The 16,570-nt window shown below is 41.0% G+C and overlaps 1 non-coding gene across 1 annotated transcript in view; it reads left to right on the top strand.

Annotated features, from left to right (window-relative positions):
* Positions 1-10,642, top strand: part of LOC104147405 (uncharacterized) — a 28,064-nt gene extending 17,422 nt beyond the window's left edge. Inside the window, exons 2-4 of the transcript XR_011141213.1 lie at positions 2,987-3,011; positions 9,393-9,428; positions 10,575-10,642. This is a non-coding gene — a transcript (uncharacterized protein). The remainder of the gene's footprint in view (positions 1-2,986; positions 3,012-9,392; positions 9,429-10,574) is intronic.
* The last annotated feature ends 5,928 nt before the right edge of the window (positions 10,643-16,570 follow it).

Here is a 16,570-nt window from a genome sequence, read left to right as displayed (position 1 = left end):
AACATCATGGCTACCACAGCATTAAATCTGACTGCTATGGAATAGCTATGCACTGTTTGTGAATCAGTAGTAAACAAGATTCTTTGGCTGAACTTCTGACAGGAGGAACTTGAGGAGTTATAAAATGAAGAAGCGTTGCTTGCCAAACATGGAAGAGTTAGAGAAACATGCCAGTGAAATAACAGGAGTAGGGTGAATGAATTGGTCTTGAAAAACAAATGTATCTGTACAAACTGAGATGTAATTTGGGTCCCTTGTGAAATAAAATCTATGCATATGGAGGGTTCAGATTCCATAATGAAGAAAGCCGTATGAGTTTTTACTTAAAGATGGGGGCTGAGCCAGCTAACTACGGTGACTTTCATTCTTAAGCTCCAGCCTCTTCCAGTAAGAAAACCTTTTTATGAACTGGAAATACTTTCAGGTCTATATTGAGATACTTTAATGGTACTGAAGTGAATCTGGACCAAAGTCTTGTTCCGTTTTTGCTAGTAACATGAGAAATAACACCCCTGAAGTCAACGGAACCTCATCGGGGAAGTGAGGAGAACCTGATTTTTTGTGTTTGTGAAAGCAATAGTTAATACACCGGTATTTTGTATGTCCATGTACTGTGAAGTCTGCCTGCCAGCTGGACTGGTTAGCGTGAGCGCAGAGCTGAATAAAAAGTCTGGAGCTGGCTTCCATACTGCTCTCTGTGAGAGGTGATGCACGGGTCTCTGCACCAAACATGGATATGGCATTAAAGAGTGTTTGCCTAGTTACCAGAATTTGAGTAGATCCCTTGAGAAATGTAGAAGCGCTGTAGACACACAGTTCTTCACCTCCAGCTAATGTTTCAGTTTGCAGGTCATATTATTTTCCCTCTTTGTTAGGCTTCCTGCAAGGCAGGCATCTGTCTTTCAAACCAAGACCCAAAGTGCTGAGACCCTGCCTCAGACTCAGGGCAGTCTCGCTAAAGGAATTACAAAGGACCATGAACCTTTTCGCGGAGACTGATTGTGTCTGCAGTGAACTCAGGCTGATGCGTGAAAATGAGAAATTTATGGTTCTGATGCAAGAACAGGCAAAACACAAGAAAAGTTTTTGTTTTTGTTTTTCTTCCCAGAGTTTTCCAGTAAGCGTTCCATTTCTAGAATCCTAAGATAAGTCTCAGCAAGAGTTTGATTTTGCTGTGTAGCTCTGCTGAGGAGAGAAATGTCTTTCTCTTGCCTCTTAAGAGGAGACTTCTAAAAAAATGATCCTGCTAGCTACAGCGATGGGGCTAGGCTTTTCAAAGTGTGTGTTGTCTGAGGTGTTGCTAACCCCTGGGGTTTGTCTACATGTGCAGGATGGCGTCTAGAAGATATATAGCTGAGCTAACTCTGAATGAACTAGCCTGTGCAGCAGAGGACATCTCACCAAGTCAGCTGCGGTCAGGCTATGAAAGCCTGCGTGAAGCAGCACCGCAATGCAAAAATTTGGGCACAGTTAAGATAAGGGTGGATGGGTCATATGTGGTGCCATGTAGAAATAGCTATAGAGCCAAAAAGCCTCAGAACAAGGTTTTAAAGTGAGATCTGAGCTTTTCATACATAGAAGAAATCTGTCCAACTTAATTAAGAGTTTCTGCTGATGGAAATAGCCGTACTGAGATCTTGCTGACTCTGGAAGCAGTGCTAACAAAAGAAGTGTGTGCTGTCTTGTACAAGTCCAGTCTACATTGCTGCTGGGAGAAGGAGGGATAGTCAAGTAATGGGAATTGAAAGCAAAATTATGCTCAGGCTGTAAAGAGAGGCATGCCTACCATTTCCTACCAGTCAAGTAGTCTATTCGGGTAGACAGTGCTGGGAGGCCTTGCATTACTGCTTCTTCCTCTGTGGGTTTAAAATCAAGGCACTGAAGGCATATTCTCATACACCAGAATGAGATGAGATAAAGATGTTTGCTGTTTATAGATATTTTTCCACAGCAAAAGAAGAAAAATGTTTTCCAAGAAATGTAGAGCCATGCCTAAAACAAATCCTCACCCCTCCAAAACCATAAAATCCTTTGGATTAGCAACTGTTGTTTTTTCAGACTGAGCTCAGCTAGTCTTTTCCACCTAAGTGCTGAGAGGAAGAGGGAAAAGAGAAGTAAAGGTTTTCTAATGTCTACTCTACCCTGCATAATTAATAGAGGGGATAATTTGCTGGTTACTCAAGGTGAATGACATACCAGCAATAGCAACATGGCATTAATAACTTGGGAGAAACAGGAAAGAATTTGTACTTGAGTGACTGTTCCTCTCCCAGCAAGAAGCAGCTGAGTCACAAAAAAATCAATCTCTGAGATCAGGCAGCCAGGTTATAGCTTTTGTCTTTAGGGTGTTTTGTTAAATAGCAAGATGAATTAAGGGGCGGTTGATTTATTTAGATGTCTGGGGCTTTGCATGGATTGTGCCCTAAAGTTTGTATTATTTCTGTCTAGAACTTTTTTTATCTGGCAGGAAGGATGGAACATAATTTTACGCACACTGCCATGTCTGTCCCCACATCAAACAGCACATTCACAACATAAACAGACGTTCAGGATTAACTGCTCAGTTAGTTGCAGTGACTTTGCTGCAGACAAAACCACCCGAAGACAGCAGTAAGGCATAAGAAATGCAGAGGGATCAATTTATTCTTGTGTTGCTCTTGTCCTGAGAAAGTGCAGCTGGGCACGGCTCTGTTGGCAGCAGTGTGAGCAGCCAGCTGTTTTCACCCACTGAGAATCTGGCCCTGATACAAGTGTGATAGACTTAAGGGATAATATAGATAATCATTAATGATAAACGAGACAATTGCGAGAAACCTGTTCTCTGACAATGGAAAATACCTTTTGCTATATCTGTATGTTCTCACCATATGTGTAAAGAAGTCGTCTGGAGGATATAAAGGCAGAAAAACACTTATTGTACAGTATTGGTTGGTTTAAAGAGGATTATGCCGTTACCTTGTAAACATGCCCTTTTTTTTCATTCTAGGTGCCACAGGGACTACTAAAGATGTGTAAGTACTTACTATCTATCTGCTCAAACATGTAGCCCTGGATTTATCTACAATCCTATTAGCCTCACACTAGATTTTTGTCATACATAATTTACATACATAATTTAGCTGGCTCCCAATATATAATCAGCCCCACCAGAAGTTTATTGTCTTTTAGTGATAGCTTCCATCTCCCCAAAACAACTCCATGTGTTGTTTACTGTTGTACAGGTATCTTCCCTTTTTGTTTCTCTAGCCAAGAGAGAAATGTGCCTCTGTTGAGAGCTGTGTTTTCCAGAGATGGCCATGTTTCTTCAGACTGCTCCTCCTTGCCCTTTTCCAAAGGGCATGCCTTTGTGTGAAGCAACCACATAAATTTCCTCCGAGTCCTGTGAGGGATATAGGGAACTACTCAGGCAAATTTCTCCTGTTTGAAAGAGAGCTGGTAGCGCATCCAGACTTCCTTTGGAAAGCTCCCACCTTCTCTGTTCTGAGCTGCAGATAATATCCCTTTTGCCAATGAAGGGAGAAGATGTGATCATTGTTACAGACCTTACCTTCTCCACACTGAAGACAGTGTTTATCTGCTCCTCTTTTCTTTCCTTATCTTCGATGGTTAGTAGCAGAGGGCAACCCTACCCCATCCGTTTTTTCTCCAAGAGTGGAAGGCCTGAACCTTTGCTGCCCTGCTGCCTCTTGCAAACTACTAATTTTCAGAAAAGCAGCAAAAGATCAGCCTTTCTCAGCCATGTTTTCATTTGGTGCAGAAATGTGCAGAAAAAGCTTCATTTAGCCATAAACTTCTTTTCCTATTGAAGGAAATATTCAATAAGTCCTCCTGAGGTCTATCTTTTGCCTTCTGTTTCATTTATTTGGTATTTGCCACTGGAGTTTGACTGTGGGACCTGGGAGAGATTATAGCTGAGAACTGAAAACAGGTCTCACTTTGGCAGATGAATGCTGTTGTCCCAGATACTCTTGTAATCTCTTTCCTGCGTAATCTGTTTGCTGGATCTTCAATGTCAGAGATTTGACAAGAGATGAATTATGGAAGGCAAGTTGATGGGGAACCTCTTCTCAGCACGGGCTGCAGCATTCATGTCCTCAACATTCTCATATACAGAAAAACACCGTTTTAAATTTCTATTAGGGCCTTTTTATGTTGTTCAGGCATTTTGCACAATTTAAATGACTATATTTTAACTCAGAAGTACACCTCTCTTGGCTCTTTGGTAATTTTAAACTTCAAAATTGCAAATGCTATTACAGTACGAATTGAGTAGGTGTGTGTCTGTGCTTAAAGGTATGCGTATATGTACGATTGCGTTTATGTGTGTTTAAACATTTCTATGGCCAAGGCTTTAGGACTTAAACTGCGAAAATCCCACTTATTAGTGATAGATCATCTTTCACACTTCAAAAAATAATTAGGGTGAATGTTACTTTTATTTTTATTATTACTGGTTAGAGGCACTAGTCATTACCCTGAAATCTGCAAAAGGGTACGTATGAGTTTTTACAATGCTTTCCCCATAAAGAATTCTTAGAATTTTATAAAATGAGGTTTTATTAAAATACCAGGTTAATTTAGAAAAAAACCCTAATTACTAGTGCAGGCTTCAGCACATGAAAACGGTCAATCTTGGAACCATTACTCATTCAAGTAAGTATAGTGGAGCCAGCTGAACAACCTGGATGAGTGACAGCATGATTGGGCCTTCCAGTCAGAAAAAGGAAGCACGCATCTGTTAATGAGTTACTGGAGTGATGACTAAAAAAGTCCTAGATCAATCATCCTAATATTTAACAGTAGATTATTTTAAAAAGGAAGTGAAATATCACAAAAAAACGATTTTAGTTTTGTGGAAGTGAACAAAGATTTATGTTAACTAAAATTATTAAGCTGCGCAAGCTTTTATTTTACTTTACTTTTCACTTTTATCAGCTAAGGATTTGAAAAATTCTCTTAAAAAATAACTTTTTTTTTTTGCCAAAAAACTTCGGTCATGTTGACCTGGATCCAGAAAAGCACTTAGGTGTACGCTCACTTACATTGTACTTTTCAATACAAAAAGTGATTCTAATTCAAAAGATTTCTGGATTCCTGACCATGACTCCTTGCTAAGGTGTGGTGGTCTCCTGGGATGAGCATCTGGGTGGGACGACTGAGAATTTGATCCTGCTTTTAGCTCTGCTGGGTAACCGTAGGAAAGCTGCTTTGCCTTCCAGGATTGACTTTCACCACCAGTAAAAACAGGCTAATGATTCAGGCTAACTTCCCGTGCAAAGTGCTCTGAGATGCAGTGCTGTGTGACAGAAAGAAGGCCGTATGATCTGGCAACAAGACCTCTCTCTGTGTAGTCCACCCCCCAAATAAATGGTGAACCTGTTGACCAGCTTCAGTCAACTCACTTGCCCCACTAATAGTTAAGAAGTATGTCACTGCTAACTGAAAAAGCTTAGATATCGGAGGAGTAAACATATGCTAGAAAATAATGCGGTGTCTCTTATATTCAGAACATGGCTTAGTTCAGATGAAAAGTAGTGATAGGAGTAAGGAAAGGACACAACAATTCAAGGCGGTTTCAAAATATCATGAAGAAATCCATGACGTGTAACCCCGAGAAACACTGAGGAACTAAGGAGATGAAATTTGCCACGTGGGCAAAGTTTAGTGAATCATTTCAGGTGAGACTACTGCGCGCTACCAGAAAGAGTCCCTGTAGTGCCAGAGCTTGCCATGAACAAGATCATAAAAGCTGAGATAAGAAAAATGTGCATGAAATGAATTAATGTGGGTGCCTGTTATCTTATGTTCAAAATATTTTGTGAAAAATGGCAGCTTCTTTTTGTCATCAGATGGACACAGAACTGTTGGATGTGAAAACCTACAATTAAAAGACTAAATATATCTTTCAAAACATACCAGGATGACAGGAAGTCTCCTGGGGAAGAAAAATTCTTAACAAAAGACACATTTCTTCTAGCTGAAAAGAGAAGGCTGTTATGTGGACTGGCTGTTAAATCCACCTACCAGCTCCAGGACTCCATCTAAGCTACGTGCTTATAAATATAGTTTCAGTTCTCTTGCAGTAGATGTCAACATCTGAGGGAAGATGCAGTGACCCTGTGGCAAGTCAGTGCAAAATATGTTGGACTGTTTTGTCTAGCCTATAAAGTTCATTTTGCATCTGTTCCTGGCACAAAAAAAGCTTATGGTAGCTTACTCTTCCTGGAAAACGCTGTAGATGGGAGCTGATGCAGAGTGAGATATTTTTGACCCTAACTTCTTGCTCCCTCCCTGATGTAAGAAGGAGCTAGAGGCACGTTAGAGGCAGAGCGAGAGGTTGTGCTGGACTCCCCCATCCCTGACTGTCCACCAGTATGGGCTGCGTGGCTGCCACAGCACTGCCAAAACCAAAGGAGCTTCTTTCTGTTTGTGTTTCCGCAAGGTGAAGCATTTGGATGTTATCGTCACAGCCTTGTAGCCACCCTGCTCCCCCCGCCGGAGCCCAGAGTAAGAATCTGGCTCAATGCCTCAGCTGGCACCTGGAAATTTGAAGACAGGAGATTAGCAGGCACCTTTCAAAATGGTGCCTTAGGCTACAGTGTATGAAGGCAAGAGAGGTATAAATATGCCTAATGCATAATTTGAAGCAGCACTCCCTCCTGCATTGCTAAGAAATGAGACCCCAGAAAGCAGTGGAAAACAGCTTCTTCCTTGAGTGTCATCACCAGAGTTTTTCTTTCTTTCTCCTTTCACATTTCTATGTTTTAACTCTTCCCATTCATCCCTTTTTTCCTACCAGGACTGCAACAGATGCACCTAGTCATCCCTCAGCCCGAGAGCTGTGGCCCATTCAATCCCAGACTATATATACTATTGTGCATTTAAGGGAAAATGTATTGCAAAACTAGACTTTGATTTGTAGCTATTAAAAGGAAAGGAGGAAATCAAAATGTTTAAAAAATTAGTCTGCTTAATCAGGGACCTGGATAATTTATTTTGGTGAGGGAATGGCAGTAATGGCTCAGTGATGCTCTATTACAAAACATTTCTGGCATGGAAGAAAATAGCCCTATTGCCTAGTAGAAGCTTTTTTCTAAGCATCAACATTAACTTCCATTTGGACATTATTGATTATTATTCTTACAACTCCATTGTAGAGGCTTTGATCTACGCATGAAGTTGCCAGTGCTTTTAAAGGAATATTTTCTCTGCATAATGGGTAGTCTGGATTATATAAAATGTTTCTAGTTATATGAGAAAATCGATCCTGTGACACATTCAGTTGATTCAACAGAAATGATTGTTTGTGATCTTTTGGGACCTAAAGTTCCTTTCTTAAAGTGTTATCATTTTATTCTAAAAATACATGGCTCAGTTCTACCCACTGATATACACACGCTTTCCACTTTCTTCAGCTGGAATTAGAAAACCCTAGGACAGAGCTGTTCCGTAGTCCTCAAGGAAACAAATCAGTGCATTTTTATGGCTGCGTGCGTGAGGGCTGCAACATGGTTTTTCGGAGTCAGAGGAGAGAGGGAAATGACTTCTGAAATGGTGCTAGCTCCTCTAGAGGAAGAGCAAGTGGGCCAGAGAATAAGGAGCTTAGCACTTGCTCTGTCTCTGAGTGGTGAGACACAGGAAGAGAGCAGACTAGCTAGTTCACCCCTGACACTGGTATGCACTGCATGAATAGCATTTAGCAAAACTACAGCGTACTTAAATTTACCCCAGACCTCTAGTATGAAAAGAACCTGGGTATCCCTAGTCATTGTGGTGGCATGGACAGGATAGTCTGTGATGTTCTGCTGCTTAGAAAGAAGACAAATGAGAGGAGATTATTTCTGACTAGTAGCAACATTTTTGTGGCATTTGTGGCCCTCGTAGGGGAGTGCTGACATAGGTCTAAGGTGCACCTCCCCGCATTTAAGGCTGAATCCTGCTGTGAGCTCTCTGTTCTTCAGACCACCTTGACTTCAGGGATCAGTCATAGTATATAGAAGACATATTTATCTTTTAGAATAAGTAAATTATAATGAGAAATGTTATACAATATTGTTCAATATCATAGTTCAGAAATGCCTTTCAAGGTTACAGTATGGATTTAGCTCTAACATTGGGTAATAGCCAGCTCTGTTTTGTCACCTGGGGAACAGACCAGAAATTCACAGAGGGGCTCATGGTGGAGAGTGTCTTTGCATTGCCCTCATATCCCCGGCAATTGATTCTTTGAGGGGAATATCTGGGTGAATGCATGAGCATTTCCACAGCCGAGCCTTCCTCAGGCCATGATGCTCTCCGCACAGCTTGCACCCTTCCCTGGGCACTGCTGAGGCCCTGTCTCATGACTGCCTAAGCAGCTGTGGTACAGGATCCTTCCTGGGCCATTATGGCAGGCTCCCCCTGTTGTAGGGAGTGGGTGGTGGGTGTTTATGGGTTTATCAGCACTCAAGTTCTCTTGCCTCTTTTTTCACCGCTAAGTTGGTAGCTGCAGACCAAGCAAAGGTGCAGCTGCTGCCTTGATCCATACCTGCCGATGCAAGCAAGCAGAGCTCAAGATTCAAATATTTAATAAAAGGTGGGTGAGTGGTGTGGGTGAGGGCTGATGCTGAGGCACAGATGGACTGGGGCTGTGGCACAGGCATTATATAGTCAGCGAGTAACAATACAATTTTTATCTTTTCCTTACTACCTTTGTCTTCATACTTGGTGCCAATTACTTTACCCCTTGGCCTGGTTCAGCTACGCTGGACAGTACTTTGATGGGGGAAGTCAAACTTCCAGTTGACTCCCTATCGATCTACAGACTGAACTCTGATTTCACCCTAAAGGTAAAAGAAATGTTATTGCCTGTTTGTAAAGGATTAATAACAGAGTTATTTGGTTTGCAAACTAATCTGACTTCAGTAATTGCAGTGCATCATTTTACAGAGAAGTTCTGTAACATGTTTTGTCATAACTGCTATGAAAGTCCACCTTTGCATGCTTGTTCCCATGCTAGCATGGACACACAGTCCTTTCCAGCCCTCTCATGGGGGATGGCAGTCTAGACTTGTTCCTATTACGTGTGGAGCCTTTTATGCAGTGTGGGGACTCAGGAAGGGAGTTAATTTACCAGCTTCAGCTCCCAAACCTACTTTCAGGCATCCTTGGCAGAGGTCCTGAAAGCTAAGCTGCATCTATTGTCGGTCCTGTTCTTTCTTTACATTAGATTGTTAAATTGTCATTCTCTCTGTTTGTGTCTATGTAAATATTTTACTGAATTGTGGATGACCTGAATTAATCTGGGATCAGTCATACCCCCTTTCTTCCCTGCCCCTGAATCCACCCAGATAGTGATGGAATATCTGAAAGAAGCTGTTTGCTAATATGCTTTATATTTTTTGATGTTACAGAGCAGAAGAATCCATATCAGATGATGACAAAAGGAGGTAGGTGCTGGACAGGGACTGGCTTTATCTGGAGTAGATTGCACTGAGTTCTGCCACCAGATGCCTTCCTTTCCTCTCCGTAATCCCTGCTCCACAAATGGAGAAATTAAAAAAAAAAAAAAAAGGAAAAGAAAAGTAGGAAATCTCATGCAGAGGCCAGTATGGATTTCCCCCCACCCCTGGTACTGAGCTGGGGGAAGGATTTTTGCTGAGAGAAGAGCACATCATCTTGCAGCTGTAGGTGACCTGCTAGAGAAGGGAAGCGATGCTGGTGACCTCTGCCTTCACAACCAGCTCTGCTGGGTTACATTATCACACAGGGGAAATCTCTGCGGGGCTGGAAATCAGCAGGAGCTGTAACTCTATTGTCAAATGCATCAGAAATCACTTGGAGCCTTGAGGCCTGGAGGAGGTGTGATTCATGTAGCACATAACCCATCAGAGCAGCATGAAGTGATTCTCTGTAAGTAGCTCCAGACAAGGACCCAGTTTTCCACCTTTTTGCATCATTCTCTGCCTTCCACGGAGGACTTGAGGCCAGAAAATACACTCTGTAAGGCAGTGAACGGTAGAGGATTGGGCTATAAAAGTGCCTGACATCCTCATGCTCCCTCCTATTAACAGTTTTCTCTAAGTGTGACCCTAAGGAGGGGGATGCAGGTCCTTTTATTACCTGGAGAGGTCCAAGTGCTATTTAATTGGTGCGTTATCTGAAGTGAAGTCCTAAAGCAGTCTCAGTGTTGTACATGACTATCAGATTGGCTCTGTCATCAAATGGATATTGGGTGTGTAGAGGAAGCTGTGCAGGTGGGGTCTACTGTCAGAAGAAAGTTGAGATGTAATGAAAAATATTAGGAGCTTGAGTGAAAAACCGTTAGTTCATTTTACAGCTTTGGATCCCTCTCAAGAATAACAACCATCGTCTAGCTTTTCTTTTGCCCGGCAAAGACTCCACCTTAGCAAAAGGCACTGCATTTAAAATGTACCTGGGGAGCCATGGGGAAGGCGGGCTCTTCTGACAGTGCCTGGGGAGGTGCCTCCTCCCTGAAGGTCCATGGTCCTTGTAACAGCTTTGTGCTGTTGACATTACAGGGAGAAGTGTTTAAATTAAACTCTGATCTCTCTTTAATTGTTTCTTTAAATCAGGAACTATGGTGGTGTTTATGTTGGTCTGCCATCGGATGCAACTGCCATGGTTTCCAGTCAGACAAAAGCTGCACCTAAAGGTATTTGAAGGTTGTGTGTTGCAGTTCTCATGCATTCTCAGTCTAATTTGATCTACTAAAATGTATTTATCCTTTAAAAATCAGTGATTACTTCAGACAGACTGAACAGCTTTGGAGCCTCTTAAGGCAGTGGAACTATTTATAATCATTGAAGTGATTGTTCCCATTTAGCAAAATTTTAACACACCTACTTTTGCAGAAGAATCATAGAGCAGACACTCACAATGTGGTACATTGTCTTCTGAACAGCTTCTCCGTGCTCTGAGCGCTGTGTGGATTCAAAGAAAACAAAAACCTGTTACAATTTAGAGGCTAGGATATATGCACTTGCAGAGCCTTAGCACTATTTATAGTTTTGAAGGTGTTTACTTGCATTGTGGTGAATTCCAATAAGCAGAGTTAGTAAGTGCTTGCTTTCAGATGTGTTTCTGTTCTTGTATGAAACCCGGTGCAAATTGTTTTTTTCCCATTTTATATTTTTGAGCTTCCAAAGCTTGTTGCAATGCAAAAAGTGAAGAACAATAACACGATTTACCATAATAATATTGTATGTATTTGGAACAGTATTAACTTCACTGCATGCTTTGTTGAATGGGGCTTTAAATTAGTGATATGCTAGAATGTTTTAACCATCTTTACCTTCTGTTTTCTAATTAAGATTAGAAGGAAATAAACGCATCAAGATGCAAACAGCTGGAGGTACAGTATGATTTAATTAATGATGTTATGTGTTTGGCATGTATTAGTTGAAAAAGTGGCAATATTCCTTGTGCTGCTATATTAGGCAGTCTGGGAATTACCCGGTTATATTTACAACTGCTGCGTAACTCTTCTAAAGGCCAAACCACAGCCCGGCTTTCAGTGGCGCAGGCATAAATTCAAAGGTGGGTAAAGTTGCCAGCTTACTGTTCCAGGTAGACTGGTGAGAAGCAAGGGAATGCTGTATGTTACCCAAACTGGGAATGAAATCAGGTGTACTCATATTCACCCCCCAACCACGCCACTGCTAGTCCGGCTGTGGTACTGAGACCTCCCACGGGAGAGGTCGGATGCGCTCAGCATTGCACAGACCAGGGTCCGTGGAGGCAAATCTTTTGCCAGGAGCCAGTGGTTTGCAGTTAGTCATTCTGCTCCATTTTGGGACCACCACAAGGACTGGAGCAAAGTTAGACACCTGCTAAGTAACCTACTGGGGCGCGCCGACTGATATGCAGAATCTTTTGTCCTCCACTATCCTGAACAGGATAGTGAAAATTTATCGGCTCTATTCCTGACTTAAGCGTTTCAGCTAACTAAATTAAAAAGGTGCTTTATAAGTACATGGCTGAGGAAAAATAAATTTGAACTGAATGAACATTGACAAATTTGAAGAGGGAACAGTTTCAGCGTTTAGCTAGTGGGGAGGGAGGGAATTAGAAAGCTGCCAACGTTTTCCTTGAGAAGTAGAACCCTTTCCTAATTTAGAGGAATAGCTGCTTTTGCAGGAAGCAGGTCCTTTCCTAATTTAGATGAAGAACCAGAAACAGTTCTGGTTGGTCCTGGTGCTGGATGCAGGCCTGATGCAACAAAACACATATGCTGATCATCTCTCATCATGCGAATCCTAAATGGGCTCCGCTAGAAGCATCCTTATACTGGGAAACCTACAGTTGGATATCACACCTAATTTGGGAACCTAGCTGACATGTCTTGGCTAGGAACCCTTGATCACCCTTGATCTGGGCAAGGCTGAAGCAACTTCTGGAGGTGCATTTTTCCTCCTGTGACTGCTGAATGGAGTCTGGGTTAATTTGGCCCTGGTTTAATAAATGCCTGAGGTTGGGCAGGATCCATCCCTTGACTTTGCTATTCAAGATAGTTGAAAGTGCAGTTGGGCACTTGCGTTGGTACAAGATTAGGGCTTGGCTGCTGATTCAGGGCCTGACCTTGCAGACACTTACACGTACGAGCAGCTTTAAACCTGTAAAGGGTCCTGTGAGCTCCACAAGTTTGTTTATGTGCATGTGTGTCTGGAGGGCATAGACCCATGATCTCTCAGCTTCTAACAGAAACCTAGTTAGTTGGTTTATATTTTGAGTGTGTCCTGCAGTACTGCTTTACCAGTCCAGCTAAACCTTTCCATTCTTTTTTTTTTTTTTTTAATCAGTCCTCTGCTAAGACCAATTGCCAGTACTTAGGAGAAAGTTGTCTTTCTACTGGAGATTTTTTATATTCATGTAGCCTTCCACATGGCAAGACAGTTCAGAACACTAAAAAATTGAAACTGCTGCAAGTTACAACTACAGGTAAAGCTTAAAGTACAACATGGAATGAGTTAGCAATGACGATTGCATTATGGAAACTTTCTGCTGTTATCCAGTGAAAAATGAAGTTGATGAACTCGTGGATATTTCTGGACAAGAGCTAACTTTGATGATCTGCAACTTATTTCCCTTTGGCCATATTGCAGATTTCATCAGCTATCAGCTACGCTTCGTATATTTTCTCTGACAGTTTTTGATAGATTTTATATAGAAAGTCATTACTACTGTCCACTTAACATTTCCTATGGTAGGTTCCTATAAATTAATTGTTGATTTACTTCAGAGTAATATATTTGACAGGTTTGCATCTTTTTGGTAATATTGCAAATTTTAATATTTTTGCTTTGAAAACTTAGAATAGGAAGAAACAGACATAAGACCATCAGGTTCTTTATAATTACTATTGTCACTTTTATACAGTGAAATGAATATGAGTGTTCAATTTTCACCTTTTAAAAAGATATTATTGCTCAAGGAAATTTATTTAAATAAGAACAATGATGTACTTCACTGTAATATTTACATGTCTGTTATTTTCTTCAGCTTTATCTCTTTTATAAAGCTTTACATGGAAAAAATACTGATGAACCAAACTATTATGTTATGTCTTCCATTCCGTGTAATATTATAATTACATTTCCTTGTGTAAGAATGACATGATGGTATTGTCAGAGAGAGCTGAACTAAAACCCAGAGTTGCATCCTCCCGAACCACAGAGGAGTTTTGATCAATATTTGAGTTTTGTATCCCCAGTTCTTCTCTAAGCATCTCAAGTTTGACAAATTGTAGCAGAATGTGTGTTCTTAATACTTCAGTGGTTTGTTATATTAAATGATGGATGGGCGGTTTTAAAATTCATTAAGTTCATACCAAATGTAAGTTCCCACAGGAACATGAAACAAATTGTACATTTCCATATGGCTGAACATGTATTTAAATTATTAAAGCATTTTGCATAATTCTTTAGTCGAGCTCTTTTTTTTTTTTTTGTTGGACACAATATGCCATGCACTTAAAAAAAGAAAGCCACCCCATCAGTGTATTTTAGTAGATTAATGACCATTTTAAAATTAAAAAAAAAAAGGCAAACTAGAAACATTTGGACATGAAGAAGTGAAATGTTAAGAACTGTGAAATTCCTGCCAGTTTCACCAGTATCTGTTAAGACCGATGAATAACCATTGACCATGATTTCCAGTAACTTGCAGCTCTGGCTTTAAAACAAGCTGTGGTTTGTTTTGTGCTAGGCTTATGGAAAGAAGTATTTCTAAAATATTCCATGTTTGTCCTCTTTTATACTTTATACTATAGTTTGTTAGGCTAGTTACTGATATTCTCCAAAACTCTGCTGCCTGGTTTATCAATGCTTTCAAGCTTCCGGCTCCCAAAGACAAATATGCAGCTCATGCTAAACCCCTTCATCATACAGCAAAGATGAAGAAAGCTTGAAGGTTAAGAGGTAGTGTTAAAATATCTCCGTAAGAGTGAATGTCTGTAAATTACGTCTACAAAGTCTTGTTTGCAGAAGCTAAGCTGAAGAGAACCAAACAGTACTGGATAATAAATGTGCATACTTGCTTATTACCTGCCTAACGTGGCATAAAAGCGTAGGTTCCACATCATATGCTGCAGAAAGTTACTACTGTCTAAACGATGTGCAAAGCACAAGTTTATTTAGCACAGAGCAACTAGGCCCATTTTTGACCTGATAACAATTGCCTTCCCAAAGAAGAAAAACCACTAGACACCCTGGAATATACAATTGTTCAGCTAGCACTCAAAAAGCCAACAGTAGATGCCAGTAATCGCCCTAATTATTTGCCCATTTCTACCCTCCATGTCCTGGGAATAGTCATCAAAAAGGTGCACAGAAATAAACTCGATCAGCACTTGGTCTAGCACTGACATCTGAACCCCACAGGTAGGCCCAGGAAAGAGGCGATCTTTACTCCCAAACAGTTCTGGTGGGACAATTGCAAAGGGTACTTTTTCCTGTTTCATGTCATTGTTTTATTTTCTTGTCCAGAACTGCAGAGAAGTACAGAGCACATTGCAGAATTGTCCTCTTTCTTAATGATTCATCCTCTGAATGTGTGGGAGGTGTGGCAGTTTCTTTCTTTCTTACTATTTTGTTCCTCTCCATCTTTTTATCTCCAAAGCTTACTGATCTACTGACAAGTGCTTCAGTATCATGGGCCAGAGCCTCTGCAGTAGATTTGCATTCATTTATGATATGCAGGGCGGTACACCAAGCTGAAGACCTAGAGCCGTGTCCTTTTCATAGATTTATGGGTTCTTGTCTTTTGTTTTCCCAAAGACCCAGAGATCTAGAAACTGTCTGACAGGAGACCATATTCTGTCTTGCCCAAATTCCATGTAGGGAACTGTGTTTCTGCTCTATGGTGAGCAGCATTTCTTCAGCTTTTGTTAATGAGTGCACGTGACATTACAAGAAATGAGTATATCTGCTCTTTCAAAACTTGTAATCTATGGATATTTCTGTCACGAGGAGGAACGTAAAAGAAACCCTCTGTGGTAGCTCGTGGCTGTGTATTTGACGGCACCTTTGGAAGCTATTTAGGCATCCAAATGATGGTTCAATGTGAGAATTGAGAAGAGAACATGAGGAGTCATTGAATGGCAGAGTTATTATTAAGGAATATACTTTGCATTTGTCAAAACCTCTTGAATTGCCATTCATTAAAACTAGAACATTTAAATGTTGGAGCTGTGATAACATGTCCTTTGCAGTTGTCACTCTTTCTCCAGCTAGAGCTGAGCAGGTATCTTTTTACTCTGAAAACAGTTTAACAAATACACAGTGGATTCAGGCTTTATAGCTCAGGATCTCAAATTTGGGATTTTTTGACAGCCCAGAAACATTATACTTGAACTTGTACCTCTCAGCTCAGGCAACTGAAACTTGAAAAATCCTGGAGTACTGAAGCATTGGAATGAAACTACAGTTTGTGATCAGATAGAAAACCAATCCAACTTTCTCACTGGATTGCAAATTTGGTCCAGTTGCACAAACAACTCCACCTCAGGGACAGCTGCTCCTTTGAATCACACCAATGAGAAAGGGCCCTTATTTTGCTTTCTTCTGAATCCATAACCTGGAGCTTAGCTGTAATGATCCAAGTACTCAGTATCTGGGTAGTCCAGGTGGAGACACTGCCCATCTCCTGTGTGCCATTCGGGTCACAGTATAGTTGAAAGGATATGAACATCTGTGCTGCTCAAGGGTTAAATTCATCACTCAGAGGGTCACAGAAGACCTATGCGCTGATGAAGCCCAGTGAAAAATCTCATGCAGAGCTCAGTTAGGACTTCATTCACTAAGCGTGAAATCCATTTTGTAGCAGAGTCCACACAAGGCTGAAGCCACAGGAAAATGAGGTAGAAAGAAAGATGAACTTCATCTCTAATGAACACCATGACAAAGTACTAATTTACTTGATTTCATCCTGCATCTCTAGCAAAGGAGTCTCTGCTATGTCAGACCATGGTTGAAATGGCATCAGCTATTTTTTTTAGTAACTCATCAGAGTATTGCTCTCTGTCACCCACACAAGTTCAGTGGTTCTCAATAATCATGCTTCCCAAGCAGTC

Source organism: Struthio camelus, chromosome 1 (genome assembly GCF_040807025.1).
Source record: "Struthio camelus isolate bStrCam1 chromosome 1, bStrCam1.hap1, whole genome shotgun sequence".
In the NCBI taxonomy this organism is placed as follows: domain Eukaryota; kingdom Metazoa; phylum Chordata; class Aves; order Struthioniformes; family Struthionidae; genus Struthio; species Struthio camelus.
This window is presented reverse-complemented; position numbering and strand designations above follow the sequence as displayed.